This window comes from Puntigrus tetrazona, chromosome 14 (genome assembly GCF_018831695.1).
Source record: "Puntigrus tetrazona isolate hp1 chromosome 14, ASM1883169v1, whole genome shotgun sequence".
Taxonomy (NCBI): domain Eukaryota; kingdom Metazoa; phylum Chordata; class Actinopteri; order Cypriniformes; family Cyprinidae; genus Puntigrus; species Puntigrus tetrazona.
The window spans coordinates 450,850-467,483 of NC_056712.1; the positions used below are offsets into that span (position 1 = coordinate 450,850).

General features: G+C 38.3%; 1 pseudogene; it reads left to right on the forward strand.

Annotated features, from left to right (window-relative positions):
* Positions 1-883: 883 nt before the first annotated feature.
* On the forward strand, positions 884-9,541 carry LOC122358146 (annotated as a pseudogene).
* The last annotated feature ends 7,093 nt before the right edge of the window (positions 9,542-16,634 follow it).

Genomic DNA, 16,634 nt, shown 5'->3' on the forward strand with positions numbered 1-16,634 from the left:
GTCCACACGCATACAATAAATACCTCTGAGCTGTGCAGCTTTTCGGGGTTTTGCCTGTAAGTTAGGATTCGTGTTCAATACCGATAGACAGAAAGCAAATTGAGAAACTTGGCAATGTTTCCCAACTCGTCCCAGGGCATTTTAGAGGACCTAATCTGACACTTCCATACAACTTCTATCAACCGTTTATGAGTTTAATAAGATGCGTTTGATAAGCAAGACAGGCGTCCAAACTGTCTACTTGTGGACAGCTTCCGGGAACAGAGTCAAAAAGCACGTCTCCGGTCCACTGCATTGAACAGAACCGAAACGTTTTCAATTACTCGAAGAGAACGTCGGCGTTATCTTCCAGATTGTTCTCAGCATCACCGTTTATGTCTGAGGGTGTTATCGGCAACACATCGCTTGAACTCCCGAGGTCACGGCGCAACAAAGTTGAAGAATTCGGACCAATCAGAAGCCCCTCTCAAGCCTTTAGACCCTCCCTCCTTGACCAATCACAGCCGTCGATTGCTGGAAGGAGCCAACAACTCAACAACTGATAAAATGTTTCGCCGCTGATCACCGTTTCAATTCTCAACAACAAAGTGTGTCAACAACAACGGAACGACGCTCTGAGGGTTTCGTCTCGCAAACCGCGTCGAGATAAACCACGACAGAAAACCTGGATATCTTTGATTAACTTCCGAGGAGCAGCGGCGACGTTTTGACTTTGAAGTTGACTTTTCGCTCTCAGCTGAGGACTCGGTTCTTCAGCGACCCACTGACACTTGAAGATCAGCGCCGCCGCTTTGGATAACTTCGGTCCGTTCACCGAGTGCCTCGCGCGCCCGTTTCTTTCTCGCGGAGGAGATATGACCGCTTTAGCGGGGGCATTTCCAGGATGATGCCCCCGCCACCCCAGAACTACCCGAGAGGAGGCTATTCTTTGGAGGTAAGGTGTTAGCATCCGTGGGTGCGACAGAACAGCCTGAACTTATAGGAGCTTGCAAAGCTCATTCCGTACGAGATAGATTTGATCCGATGCACGTCAAAATTCCAATTGGACAAAGTGAAATAAATATTAAAATGTTACACGCTTAAAAGAGACTAACAAATCTGGGTTGAATTATTTTGTGATGTGAAAAACACAGCTTTCAACCACTTACCTTTACTAATTCATGCTGAAAAACGTGTAAATAATAAAATAATGAATAATGTCGTTAACGCTTTTTTGTTTTAATTTCTTTTAAGCAGCGAAACTTATTCTAACGCAGCGAAGCTTATTTAATGCTGTTGCATATCGTAAACAAAACGATTTCACCATTTCATTGTTCGCTTTTATATAAAAAATGAAATCGACAGCTTTTAAATACGTTGAAAACAAACATATAATATAAAAGTGTCCTGTCAACAAGTAGCATCTTCGCAAATGATTAAACATTCGATTTAAAGCAGGCTGTTTTTAACAGTTTTCTAAATAATTAGCATTTATTACTAGCATTATTAGTTTTATTGTTGTATTGCAGTTTTTTTGTATTTGTATTTGCATAAAAAATATATATACAGCTGTCACGCTTTCACGATCATATTTTACCTTTAACGAAGCATTAAAAAAACTTGCATAACCGCACAAGTTTATGAAAGCTTAAAAGCGAGTGTGCGGTTATATATGTTTATTTACAAGATATAATTTTACTTTGCATGAATATATTTTGAATATAGCACAGGGATGTCGTTGTATATAAACGGGTCAGTGGTTGACACCGTCTTTTCCTCCTCTCTGCTGCAGTCTCACGCCGTTAGGTCAGGGCCGCGTGAACCAGCTCGGCGGAGTCTTCATAAACGGACGCCCTCTGCCCAATCACATCCGCCACAAGATAGTAGAGATGGCCCATCACGGGATACGGCCGTGCGTCATCTCCCGCCAGCTGCGCGTGTCGCACGGGTGCGTGTCCAAAATTTTATGCAGGTATCAGGAGACCGGATCCATTCGGCCCGGTGCTATCGGTGGCAGCAAACCCAAGGTAGGACATCACCGAGGCCGCTTCACGCCCCGCTAGAACCGAACTGTATTACTGTCTTTATTCATCCGGTTTCACATTTAAAAATAGAGTTTTGCAAATAAAGTTTAGTGTTTAACTTAACGACTGTATACTTCAAGTTATTTTCGTTGTTGCGTTCAATGTGCCTCACAGTTAACCAATAATTTCCACAATAAACATTTTTCATCGTATAGGATCTTGCAGACTATTGTTTTTATTCCTTTTTAAGAATTAGAAAATAAAAGTCCTTTCATCTGTAAAACCATTATTTATAAGCGATTTTAACACATTATCATATATATATATATATATATATATATATATATATATATATATATATATATATATATATATATAATACGTGTTAATATATATATATATATATATATATATATATATATATATATATATATATATATATATATAAATAATTTTACCTAATGCTAATTAGACAAAATATACACATAATCATAACTAAATGAAAAATGTTATACGTTCTCGTTATAATCGTTTCTACATATTTTGAAAGTTCTCATATGGTATAAAGATTAAATATTTTTTCTATTGCAATGAAAGCAGAGCACAACTCCCGATGTGGAAAAGAAAATCGAAGAATACAAGAGAGAGAATCCAGGGGATGTTCAGCTGGGAGATTCGGGATAAACTTCTGAAAGATGGGATCTGCGATCGAAACAACGTGCCCTCAGGTACTTTATCTGTCAATCTGTGCAGTTCAGTTTATGCTTTTAAGATATTGCTTCCAGCACCTGTTGCCTGGAGGGAAAAAAAAAACAGACGTGTATTTATAATTTTAATAGATGGGTTTAAATGCCTAAAACGTTACGGCCGCACATTTTCAATCGTTTAAACCATTCAACAAGTGCGATTCTGACGGACGCGATTCCTTCCACGTCTGTCCGCAGTGAGCTCCATCAGCCGCATGCTGCGCTGCAAATTCGGCGGAAACGGAGATGAAGATGAGGATGACGATGAAGTGGAAAAAAGGGAGATCGAGGAAAACGAAAGAAGAGCCAAACACAGCATCGACGGGATTCTCGGCGACAGATGTAAGTCCCGACGAGTTTTATCTTTTTTTATTTTGCGCGAAACTGAGACGAACACAATTAGACTACAGGTATAGCATATCTGCAAAAGTTATATTGTAGCCTAGATAGAAAATATGTAGGTCTGTATAGGCCGTAGGCTTATGCATTCTTCTTAACAGCAACAATAATAATAACTTGCATATTATTATTATTATTATTATTAATATTATTATTAATTTAATGTGCATTTTATTATGGAAATAGGCCTATTTGGAAATTCTGTGAATGTCATAAGCATATTTACAGTTATTTTATTCATAATAAATATCGCTTTTAATGTGTCTTTTGCCTCAAATGCTAAATAGATATATATATATATATATATATATATATATATATATATATATATATATATACACACACACACACACACACACACACACACATGTATATATATAGCGTTTTTGTGTCTTTTCTTAAACTCATTGAAACCGAATTGAGAGCATCAGAGATTAACCTCCTAAAACGAGACGTTCCTGGAGTGAAACTGGCCGAATCAGTAAATCAAACATTTGTCCAAGAATAGCGTTCACTAAAAGACGCTCCTGCAGCGCACAATCGGACACTTGAGGATGAACTTGGGAAACAAAAGCGAAAGAGTCCATGAGACTCACGCTTCCAGTTTCCCCAGGACAAAGCTCGGCCTAGCAGTGGCAGCTTGGTCCCGACAAAAGACTCAAGCTTTTCAAAATTTGGAAAGAAAGGAAGAAAAAACGGTCTAACAAAAGGCGCGGAGAGGACATTATGGACGGGCAATGAGAGATGAATTATTCACGAATGACCGTAGTCCCGGCTCAGAAGCGTTTTATAGACTTCGAGGCCTGAATAATGTGTCCATTTTTAGCTAGATCATGTCTTGGAATTTTCCTTTCGCCCCAAAAACAACGTCAGCAGCGTTTGGAGGTAATATTTAATTTTAAGACGATTTAATGGCTGGCCCACGTTTACAGAAAAAAACACCTGTTGATTGGAGCATTTTCAGATCGTCATTTAAATATTTGGATTTATGGAATTACTTGTTTTATTATTATTTCGAGTGAAAACGCGAGTTATAATTGGCCTGCTTTTTGGATTTTTATAAATGATAAATAACGTTTGCATTTTCGTTAACGTTTTCATAAAAAGAAGTCGAACAAAATTGTTGTTTCAGATCAATTAGCTATTTCGGCATGTGCTGTTTTAACGTGTCAATTAATATAAAGGCGAGAATGGTGAGGTAATTCGACAGAGTTTGTTTTCACCTGAGGAGGTAACCATAGCAACTTGTTGCAGCTCTGCATGAATATCGCTAAACAGCGAAAAATTAAATAAAATTAGCATTCTCTCAAAATGCTTTGTTAATAAAATATCTATCACCGGTATATCATACATTTTTGTGCTTAAAATCGCGCTTTTTTTTTAAAATGCGACGTTAACACGGCTAACATGCTAACGTTGGCGTTGAACCACGATTAGCCCGCGAAAATCCCGACGCATTTCATACGTTAGAAAGGCCCGGTTACAGAATACAGTCGGTGCAGTTTTTCGTCGAAATTTAATTAGTGGCACTCAAAAGTCAAAACAACTTGTCAAAATATCGCGACATTTTTTTTAACGTCCACGCAGCGGATAGCCCCGAGGCAGCAGCCTGCCCATTTCCCCAGTCGAAGAAGAAATTGTATGTATTAACTTGGAAATTGATACAGGCAGCGCGTTTTCTAACCCCCACCGGCCTGAAATTCTTGCGCAGAGGAGTTTGTTCTAGATGTCAAGTGGAGAGAGAGAAACCCTGAGCCGTGAGCGCGCTGGCCGGATCACCCCGCGTCATGGGCCGCGCTACAATTGGCGCACATTATACTCAGTCATTGCAATGAAAACCTTTTCTAGTAGATTAAATCAGGCCCTTTATTCGTCCCCACTTTCATCTCAGGACAAAAACCCGCCCCTTCCTCTCCGCCCGGGGCGCGCATTCATTCCTCACTGCCCTTTTCCTTCTTCTTTTCCAGCACCGCCATCACGAATACAGATCAGTTGGTAATTAGTTTAACAAACGACTGTCGATATGTTGTTGTTTGGAGATGGCTGATTGATATGAACTTTTGAAACGCAAAAGCTTGCTGAGTTAACTCGAAATTTTGGTTCAGCTCCATTGTGGCTGGGTTTATTACAAATTGCTCATTGTTTCAGCTCAGGCATATACATGACCAGGCTACATGTTATTAGCTGAAATTCTAAATATATGTCGAACAGCTATACTTTGTTTTTCAGCTCACTTTTCCCATTTGCACGAACATCAGTAGGCCTATAACATTTTATCAGGAATATAGGGTTTTGAATCATACTCACAAACATATTAAGTTTCATATTGAGCAATATAGCTGTTTCAATGAGCGTTTGTTGCAAGCTCTAACATGCATGTCAGCAGGATTATTATTATGGTGTGACAATATGTTCTTATGACTTTTTGTGGTGTTACGCTGTCATTGTTTGTTCATTGTTGTGTGATGGTCATCTTAAATGAGCTTTTAAGTAAGTGCAAACAAATTAGGTTAACAAAGGAGTTTCTGAAGAACACACGGATACCAAATTCATTATGGCTTATTTTTAATTTTTTGAAAGCAACGTCTAGGCTATAGTTAACATTCAAGAATGCAATTTGTAAAATAGATTTTTTCAGCGTCACGAAAACAAGTTTAACGCTCAGTAAAATATCAAATGATTAATAGTAATAATAATACCCATAATTTATACATTCCGCTAATGCATACTCAGAACTCATGGATAAGTTTGAATATATAGTGTTCTGATTATTGCACAGTGAAATTATTTGTGTTTTTTGTTGGTATAAATTATTGTTAGTCAAATGGACATTGGCATTTGTTTGTTGTATTTCCGTACATTTAAACCTGGACTTGCAACAGAGTAACTTAGATGTCTATATCTGCATTGAAAAAGAAAGAAAGAAAGAACAAAACAGTGAATGAAAGAAAAGGAAGCGCAAGAGGAAAGGAGAAAGGAAAACAGCCTTTTCAAAGCCCAGTTAATGTTTTTGTTTTCCTAGAAGGATCAATCACCTCTGGCTTTTATTCACATGTAGATGTGTCTACATCATAAAACTCAATGAGTCCTGATCTCCATTGACAAACTGTAAACTTCTCCTCTCTCCATTCACTCTCGTCCGTTTGTTTGCAGTGGGCCGATTCTGCGCTGGCTGTATTTCACTCTCTCCTCCTGCTTGTGGAGTTGTTGTTTCCTATTCGGTGCTCGGTTAAAATCTCAAAAAGGTGTTTTCAGAATCAAGAGGGTGTTCTCTAGCCAAATATTGATTAAGTACGTGTTTGCTGAGTCTATAGTTGTCGGGTAAGAGGGTGTGTTGGCTCCGGGCCCCTGCTCCTTCAAAACCTATTGTTGGGCCTTAAAGGCTTGAGATCAAAGCAAAGGCCCCTTCAGATTTATTTGTCTGGGAAAAGCCAGTGTAGAGGACCATTGCTTACTAATACTAGTTTGAGCAAACACCCCAAAAGATGTTTCTTAAAACTTCGTGTGCAGAGAAGCTTCGGAACCACATTTTTAAATTATGAAAAAATAAAGTGAAAACTGATAACCTTGAACTGATAATGTTTTTCAAAAGTAGTGTTTTTTTAGCAAAAGTATTTTCCTACTTTTAAAATTAGTTTTGCTGGTATAAATTAATGTATATAAATCGGTTTAGTGATGTTTAATGTTTATTTTTACCGTAATAAAACCTCTTTTTAAATTTTAGTTTAGTCGAAAAATAATATTTACATGAAAAACAAACATCGCTCTTCCACATCTTTGCTTAACAAAAACTAAAACTTTCAAAGAAGTTTTAAGAATGTGAGGATTGCTCTGGTGCCTGGAATCATCGTATGTGAATCAATAAAACTTATCCCACAATGCCGTGTTTGCCTGAGCGCATCCCCTCCTTTTTCCTATACCATTAACTTTGGGAAAAACTGACAATCCTCGAGCCTCATTTAGCTAATTAAAAAGTAACTAAAGTCATCAAAGAGCCACGGCCCCTCTCACAGATTCTCATTCACGGCAGGCGAAAAAGAAAACTCAGAAATACAAACAGTCAAAGGATCAAGTTTTTTTGAAAGGAGTCCCGTGGAGGCCAATTGAATGAGCTTAGTGCTTTCAGGCGTGCCATGGTGAGCACGAGTCAACATGTAATAATTAGTTTCATTGAGCTGCATTCCAACAATCTGCTGCTTTTCTCCTGGGCTCATTGTCTCCCAGCAGGCCAATAGCCAGGAGGACAGAGAGAATCAAGCAATGACAACACATGAAAGATTCAGCTGCCTTTGTCCGAGGCGCAAGGAGGACTTTGTTTGTGTAAATAAAATAGGGCTTTTGCCTGCTTTGCTGACTGGGTACTTGCTCAATAGAAAATGGGAGAGTGAGGAGAGAAAGCGAAAAGATGCACGCAAATACAGACAGCTGTGTCACACAATAATAAACAGATATTTTGGGGACTGATTTATTTTTTCGCGACCGCCAATGTACTCTGAGCAGTAAAGCCAGATGTACTCATCCAAAATTAGACCACAATTGGGCAACTATAGCCCAATCTGGCTCTTGGGGTCTAGTTTTGTATGTTTTATGAGTCTGTCTCTCGATCAATAAACAAAGGGCTCTTCTCTCTGCTGGAATGCTCCTCAGTCATGATTCAGAGCCCTCCTGTGGAATGGAGATGAGCAATCATCTGCCTTTTATTCCTTAGAAACCTAACAATCTTTGCCCTTCTCTTTCCGTCTCTCGTCGAGCACAGTTTATCCGGAGTTTACGGATCATGCAGAGTTATCCTAACATCAATCGAGGCTGTAGGGAGGCGATAGCGGTCGCGGCTCGGCGAAGGCGCCCGTTGTTGTCTCGTTTGCGTGGCGTTCTCTCATAAGCGGCCTGAACCGTGCATCATTTCCACATGATGTCATTCCAGCCGATTTTCAAAGTGGCGCGCAAAGGAAAGAAAACACGCATGCAGCAGTCGCACACGAGCTTATCTCAAGTGAATGCGCCTGTATGCTTCATTAAGTCGGCTTTATATGCTGGCACCAGCATTGTGATCCTCAAATATTAATTCAAAGAACAATTAATGAATGCAAACCATCTTTGAAGTGGGAGTGCGGGGTCAAACCCGGACCAGCCCCTAGCGACTGATGGACTCCTCTTCCCTCCTCTCTTCTCAAAGGCGGTTTGAAGTGTCCAAAGAAAAAAGTGAGCAATAGAAGGTCAATGAGAATAGGGCTGCTCTCAGAATAGAGCGCTCTGTTTTTCTTGCAGAAGTGTTTGAGTGAGTGGGAAACTGCAAGGAGGCGATGAAAAGGAGGGGAAAGGAGAGGTCGAGGGTTTCAGGGCCTTGCCATAAAGACTCACAATGAGGCAGTTAATTGAGGAAGAGCTAGACACCGTTGTCAATCACTTAACTTGAGAACTTCACTTCTTAACTGCCAAATGATGCTGGTGAGAGAGAGAGAGAGAGAGAGAGAGAGAAATTAGAGCAGAATCAGGGCTGAAATCATGACTTTCACTTTCTATCTAGTTGTTCTGGAGGTTTTGGTGGCTGCAGCTCCAGCCTCATGACTTCCAGCTTCTACAGTGAACCATTGTTAGCTAAGCTTTCTTTAATACATGTAACCAGAGCGAGCATTTCCAACTCAAATGTGCAATTTGTGATTTGTTTCAGACAGAATTCATTTGGTTTGGAGAATTTACAGAAGGCTCGCTGTTGGCTTCATTGGAACTTCAAGCGTGTTCCAACTGTTGTCTTCGCCTGTTTACATCTTGATTTTTAATGAGTAAATTTGCAAGGAAGCACTGTATAAATGCCTCTTATGCATTTCACGCTTAGTTGAGAAGGTTTGTGAATTTCATGTTTCATAATTCACCAGCATGGCCTTAGAACTTTACAATTTAAGGTTCTCAATGTTTTCTTACAAAGTGCTTTGGGTTCAACAAAGAGCTGTATTCATGTCAGAAATAAGTTAAGCTGACTCAATGGTATTTTGCTAGCTTAAAAAACCTGATGCAAATTCCATCAGTGGATGGAGTTTAAAATTGGCTTTGGAACTTTTCTAAGAATGTTTGTGCGTATTAGCTGCTGTGTTGTAAAATGCAAGATGTTAGCGTGATTTCCAGATTCCTGTTGAACCTGAATATATGTGTGTCTGAGTCAGGGCTGCTGGGTTTTCTATGGGGCTGTCAGACCCTTATTACGTACCCAGAGAGGTAAGATGTGGCTGGGCAGGAGTCAAGGGGAGTCCTGGGTCAGTGCCTGTGCAAACTCCTCTCTGTTGGAAGTGCGGGTTAAGATAATGTGTATGTTTGTTCAGTGTGACAGGTAACAGACTCTCTATGATGGCCAATAGCGCTTTGGAACTGAAGAAGACAAAGGAGAAGCAGGTTTAAAGGGTTTCATTATACATGTACTACTGACATCTGTTTCCAACAAAAAATATATCAGGTCATACTGAATGAGCGTATATTTAGATTTTTTACTTATATAGTCTTTTTTAATTTAAATAACATTTTCAATTATACAGTTATCTGTACATTTTATTGCTACATTATTTCTAACAGGCTTTATTGTTTTGTATGATGAGAGGTAAGGTCTACTGCATCGTGATTTCAATTGTCATGGGATTTTTGTCATTTTGTCAGCTTAGCATGTGACCCACTTGCCCCAGTCATGAAGCACCTCAATATGTGCATGTTTGGTAGGAAAGAATGAGTCAAGAACATAAATATGACGTGATGTCAATGTAATGAGCACTCATATATTTTGGAGCATGTGGTGTGTGTTCCGCGGTGCGATCACTGCGTGTGTGCTGCTTTTGGCTTTGTCCGTTGTTGGGAAGCGATTCCATGCTGCAGCAGGCACCTCTGTACTGTTCAGACATGATAATGGGCAGAGCATGCAGAGAACCCATAATGCCTCAGCATCCGTTCTTTATGGTCCTCGTGCCGGTCTCCAAAAATGGATCTTAACGTATTTCTTTTTAACACACAGAACAACAGTTGTGAACTCAGTGGCCTCTGTTAAGGGCCTGAATTTTTAAAATCAGTATTCAGTTTGTTTTGATGTTTTATTTTAGATCTATTTATTACACTGCTATTTTTAAATAAAATTAATAGTTTTAATCCACAGAGGGCACATTAAATTGTACAGTGAAGGCATTTGTAATGCTAGAAATGTTCAGTTTTGAATAAATGCTGTTTGTCAAAGAATCAATCAAATATTAAGCAGCATTTTTTCCACACTGATAATAATCATAAATGTTTATTGAGAAATCGGCATATTAGAATGATTTCAGTATCATGTGATGCTGAAAATTCAACTGTGCATCACAGGAATAAATAACATTTTAAATTATGTTATAAATTTGAATAACATTTAGATTTTTACAGTATTTTTGATCAAATAAATGAAGCTTTGGTGAACATAAGTAACTTTTGTACTGTAGTATATACATATTTTTATTATTTTTTATTTTTATTTTCATATCGATTTTGTGACTTTTGGGTGAGCATCTAACCCATTAGCAAGTTCATCCCCTGATACCCATAGCAATGTATTTCAAGTCTCATGGTCACATTTGGCAGTTGTTAAGGCATGTATAGTTAACATCAGAAAGTATCTCAAAGATGATACTGTCCAAAGTGTGTCCAAATTGTCCAGTCATTGTAGTCCACCTGCAAGGTTAAAATGATCTTTTCTCCTCTTTGTTACTCTCTTTCTCCATCAGCACTCTTTCTCTCTCACTGGGTTTCTCTCAGGGCAGCTGCTGGGGTCGTGGCTCTTTAGCAAGTTGAGTGACTCCTGCTCCTCCCTCTTAACAAAATGCCAACCCCAGATGGAGTCGTGATCGTTCCGTTAACCATTCTTCTCCCTACATCTGCTGGGATTCTATATACTCCTTAATTCACTCACCAGTGGCTGGCTGGGGCGCGGGCTGAAAGGGCCAGCACTCCTCCGCGCTGCAAATAAATGCTTCATTTGTCTCTTCTCTCTTTTGTTTTTGTTTGGGGAACACATGTCACGAGCTCAATTACCCAACCATTTAACAGCCCCTGAGGAAGGAAGACTCTCCCCTACCAGGAGCTATAAACTGCCCAGATGGTCGTCTGTGGACTCTGGTGCTCTCTCTCCAGCATCCCTGTGTTTACTTTCACTTTATCTGCTCTCTTTGTTTTGCGCCTTTATTTGCGTCTCAAAGTGTAGGTTGCATTAGAGTCGCCAACCTGACTTTCCAGAAAAACATCCCTTCAAATTTTCTCAGTGGTAGCCCCAAATGGAGTTTCAGGTTCTCAGATGTTTCTGCTGAGGAAAAACACACACAAGCTGATCAGCGTTTTGCAGAAGAGACCTAAGAACATCTCAGACTGTGCTCAGTTTTGACGAGACACCAGGCCAAAAATTCAGCATTAATGCAAATGTTTCTTTCATCAAATCGTCTATGTTCTTCTAATATGTCAATAACTGACTTGTTTTTAAAAATGTTATGAGAAGCATCCGAGACAAAGTTGATCCTTAAAGTGATAGCTCACCCAAAAACACAAATGCTGTCATTTGTCAGGTTGTTTTAAAACCATACGACTTTCTTCTGTGGAACACTAAAGAAGATTTTATACATAGAGTGGAAGATGATTGTTGCTTGGTTCCCCGTGTTCTTCAAAATGTCTTATTTTGAGTTCGGCAGAAGAAAGCAAGTTTATGAAATGATGCTTGATGTCAGAATGTTAAGCTTTTGGGTGGAGTATTCCTTTAAATGAAACATTACTGAGAACTCAATCAAGGCTCTAGCAACCTTTGAGCAATAGCCTTTGCTCTAAGTTTCCAAATCCATCATTTTAAAGTCAACAAACTCTCTTGGAGTTTTGCACAAGCTGCATTTGCTTTGCGTCATTTTGGCTTCTGTTTTTCAGCCTTCTCTTGTTTCTCTGTGATTATGCCTGGAATTCACCACAACCCCTTTAACGTCCATCCAAATGCTACGGAGTTCATTCCAGCAGAGCGCTCATCTCTCTCTCTCTTTTTCTCAGCGCACTGATAAATGCTGTGTGTAGCTCAGCAGGCTGCAGGTTTGTGGGGTTTTGTCCCTGCGTGTGAGAGGAATATAAATCTGAAGTGTGGCAGAGAGGCACCATGCGCTGGTATCATGAATTAACGCTCACTAAATAACAATAGGCCTCACTGGAGACTCTTCCTGTGCCTAGAGGCTTCAAAAATGCCCTCCTTCTAAAGGCATGTTAAAAACCATTACTAAATTAATGACTTTTGACTATAAATAATGTGAAACTGAGTGATCATTTCACAATGTTTTTATATAAGGACACATTAAAGTAAAAGCACAGAATTTTTCCAGGTTGTAAATAAAAGGAAAAATAGTGGAATATTGCTTTACAAAGAGATACTATGTCAATCTTTCAGTCTGTTTCTTTGTAATTATTAAGTTTTAAATGAAAATTATTTTACCACCTGTGTTAAATATATCTATTCATTCAACAAAACCCAGTTCAAAGCCCAGTACTTTACAAAGAGTACTTTATCAGAGTAAATATTTACATTCCTAGTGCTTATTCTTGTTGTTTCACACTTGTTTTTAAAATTGAATTCAGTTTGATAGTATCTTTACTGTTAGCGTTATGCAGATAAAGTGGTCCAGATGTTTCTTGTGTGGCTTCATCAGTGTTTCTCTCTGTCTCTTTTTCTTGGTGCAACTTATCACTCATTGCAGCTAGACTTTCAGTCGTTCATTTTAATCACAGTTTTGATGTGAAAGACAAAGCCTCTGTCCAAAAGTCAAAGCGTAAGGGAGAGAAGCGGTTGGTGGTGTATTGGGACAGGTATGCTGTGGGAAGTGGACACAGTATGAGATTCCTGTCCTGCTGAAATTCTCTCAGGATCTCACAGGGAGTCTGTCAGTCTTGCTGTTTAGCAGTATGAAACGTTTGCAGTTCACAAGATCTCTTTTTTCTCGAAAACACCTAACTGGATGGTTAAAACATAATAAAACATTTTTTCACACAATTAAAGGGCAAAATATTTTATTTAAATTATTGGTCCTCTGTTATAAGCGCTTGGTTATTTGTAGAAAATTCTATGCTTTTAAATTTCTTTATAACTTTTTATTCAAAATTCAAATATCTCGGTGACAGTTTCAGTCATTAAAAAAAAAAGTTTTCACACAATTTTAAACTTACTTTTTTGACATCTATTGCTTTCTCATTCATTCACATTTCTAGAATATTTATTATTATTGTTTTAACATTTATTGCAGATTTCAAGATTTTGGTTATTCAGATGAAATTACATGCTTTTCCCGCCTGTTTTTATTATACTTTGATAATTTAATAATAATTATAATGCAGTTTCTGTCCCCGTATCAATCTGATTGAATCTGGTTTATAATGATATAATGCTATTTGGAATTTTAAAGTAAAATTTTATATTCCAGGAAAATCAAAGAAAGATGGCGTCTGAGAAAGTATCTGTTTAACGTCGTCAGTGCAGCAAATGGACATGATGGGCCGAGACCGGACTAAACAATCACGTTAAACTAGAATCGCTATTCCACACACCACTCACTAGTCACTAAACTAGTCCCAGGTGCCATTGGGCGATCTGCCCCTCTTCTTCTTCTTTTCCCCCGAACTCTCTCCCGTATCGGCTCTTTCGCCGTCACCCCCACCACCTCCACCTCTGTAACCCCCTGGCCGTGGAGGAGGAAGGGTTCGGGGGCGGCCCCGCTGTTCCCCTGCGGAGCCCCATTTACCCTGCGTCCAGCCCTCATTGTACCCACCTCCCCCGCCCCTGCCAGGCAGGTGACAGGGCCTCAATGCTGCCGGACCGAGCTCATGGAACCTACAGATGGGCGTGGAAATCAGACTCCAAGAGCTCAGTCACCATTCTCACTAAACAGGCCAACAAAGACTGCCAAATAACTCCCCAAAGAGATGGAGAGAGAGAGAGAGAGAGGAAGCGAAGCGAGAGAGAGAAAGAGGCCAAATGCAACAGTGTCATTTACAGATTACAGTCTGTAGCGTTTGACTTTTTGTAAGAAATAATGGTACAAAATCCAAAGCAGTTATGGAAAAAGACTTATTCTATTTTTATTTATTTATTTTTATTTTATTTTAGTTTGTTTGGTGTTTTGTGCAGCCAAAAGATCGCAATGTTTTTAATTTACTTTTTACATTTAATTTACTTGCTTTTATATTATTTTAATTATTTTATATTATTTGTTTTAATAATTTTATAATTTAGTTTTATTTAATTTTCTTTACAGAATTTTGTTTCAGTGATTGATAGAAAGCAAGGAATCAATGGAAAAGCCTGGATTATTTATTTTAACAAATGTATTATTTTCCTTTGTTTACTTTTATCGGTAGCATATAATTTATGATTATAATAACTGATAAAATGCTGACTTTTTACGTATTTGTATAGGGTTTTCATACTTTTTTTAAATTTGATATACTTTTACTTTTTCTCCTTTTTGCAGTAACTTCTTTTTCTTGCGTAATTTAAATTTTATTCTTTTTCGTTTCTTTATATTTTATTATATTAAGTTTTATTTTATTTGGCTTTTACTTGGCGATGATGATAGAAATTAAAGGAACTAACAGAGAGAAAAAAAGCGAAAAAGTGAGATGTTTTACTTGTGCCCAAATCATAAAAGCGATTTAGAAACTCTGCGTGCCTTCTCTTTCCTCGTAGGATTTGATTTGATGGTTTGATTTCTGGATGTTAGTTTTGGGGAATATCATGTTTTTATATGCTTACTTTAATTTGCATTTCCGGTTCTCTGAGGGCTTTCTTTATGAAGAAAATGATAAATGCCATATTTTCCAGTAACTGGCTGTTCATTCCAGAGTTATATCAACTAAAATAGTCCAGACTTTTGGGAAAAATGGCATGAAAGAGACTTTTCAGTAGCATTAGAGAGTGGAAAAGTGGTAAAGGACAGTCTTCCCTCCCTCCTTGTTTCTCTCTTTCCTTTCCGTCTCTCTTGAGATGCCCAAAGAGATGCACTCTGGAACCGGGCAGCAGTATTTCCTGCATGGCTCCAGGCTGGAGACGACTCTTCACTTTAAATTAAACCTTAAAATCTCTCTTTCCTCTTCACTCTTTTTCTTGTTTGCCCTCTTTGTCTGCGAGAAATACACACTGCATGCAAAAAAAGTTTTAGAAGCATTACCCTAGTTTTTAACTAACTTATGGCATTTTCATTATCACCTCAACTTAAAAAAAAAAATTTTAAATTTCAACTGTAAAACCATATTAGAGCGAGCCTGTGTAGATTATCAAAGGAATAATTTGTTTGATTGGCACAATTCAGATCTAAGTCTTTGCATATAGCTTACTTGTAGGTTGTTATAATTCATTAATGTGTACTAGAACTAGATTTCACGAGGACGTTTTTGGTTTGCATTTTTACTTTAAAGGCTCTGTGGATGCGGTTTTGGCCGGGCGGTCTTTTTACGTTTGTGTTTCAACCATATGGGGTGAAAATCGAGAAGCGAACAAGAGAAGGAGATGGCTAGTGTCAGGCCAGAAGCAGATGTGGCGTTAGCAGGAGTTCTGGTGCGCAGGGAGCTTCGGGGCGTATTGCTGGACAATAGCTGGCTGTCACGCTAGTTTGAGAGCCTAATCATTTGATAGGGCCCCCTCCTCTGGGTACAGATTCCCTGAACTTTAGTCCACTCACACCGACATTCTCTTCTGCTGAATTAGCTACACGAAAGAACCTCACACCGGTCCCTTCACAAATAATACCTGCATATGATGTGTGTGTTTGTGTGTAAACACAGAGCTCTGGCAGAGAAAGTGATAGAAACCAAACAACTTACAGGAGTATCACCGCCATCCAGACCCAAATTTTAAAGAGTAATTCTCAGATATTGGTTTGCTGATAGTTGCAATGCAACTGAGCAGCACAAATCGTGGATCCTGTTTCACTTGTTATTTATTGCCAATAGGAATATTTTACTACATTTTTGTGCATTCGTATATTGGATATGCAGAATGTGTTCCTTTAATAATTCAGAAATGGTGTACAAAATAATTTCCACGGCATTTTTACTCCCAACAAAATTTAGCACCTATTCATTCATTCATTAATCATGTCTTTGTTTATGTATCTAAAAATTTACTTTCTATTATTTATTTTAATCGTTTTTTTTTAAGAAAATAAATTGTTTTAGTAGTTTAATTATTTAGATTGCAAAGTAATTTACTTATGTGTATATGTATATATATTTTTACAATTAATTCATTCATTAATTAATTGTTTTATGAATTATATAATTTGCAGTAGTATTTTTATTTTTATTTTTAAATCCTTCACTTTTGTTTAGTCACACAAACAATGAATTTTGTATGATTTTTAAAAATATATATACATTGAATGCCACTGAGGACTGGGGCTGTTAAAAGCACCATTAAATATCCTAAAAAGTGGATTTAGCCTATGTATGAGAGTACCAACTTTTTTGCTCC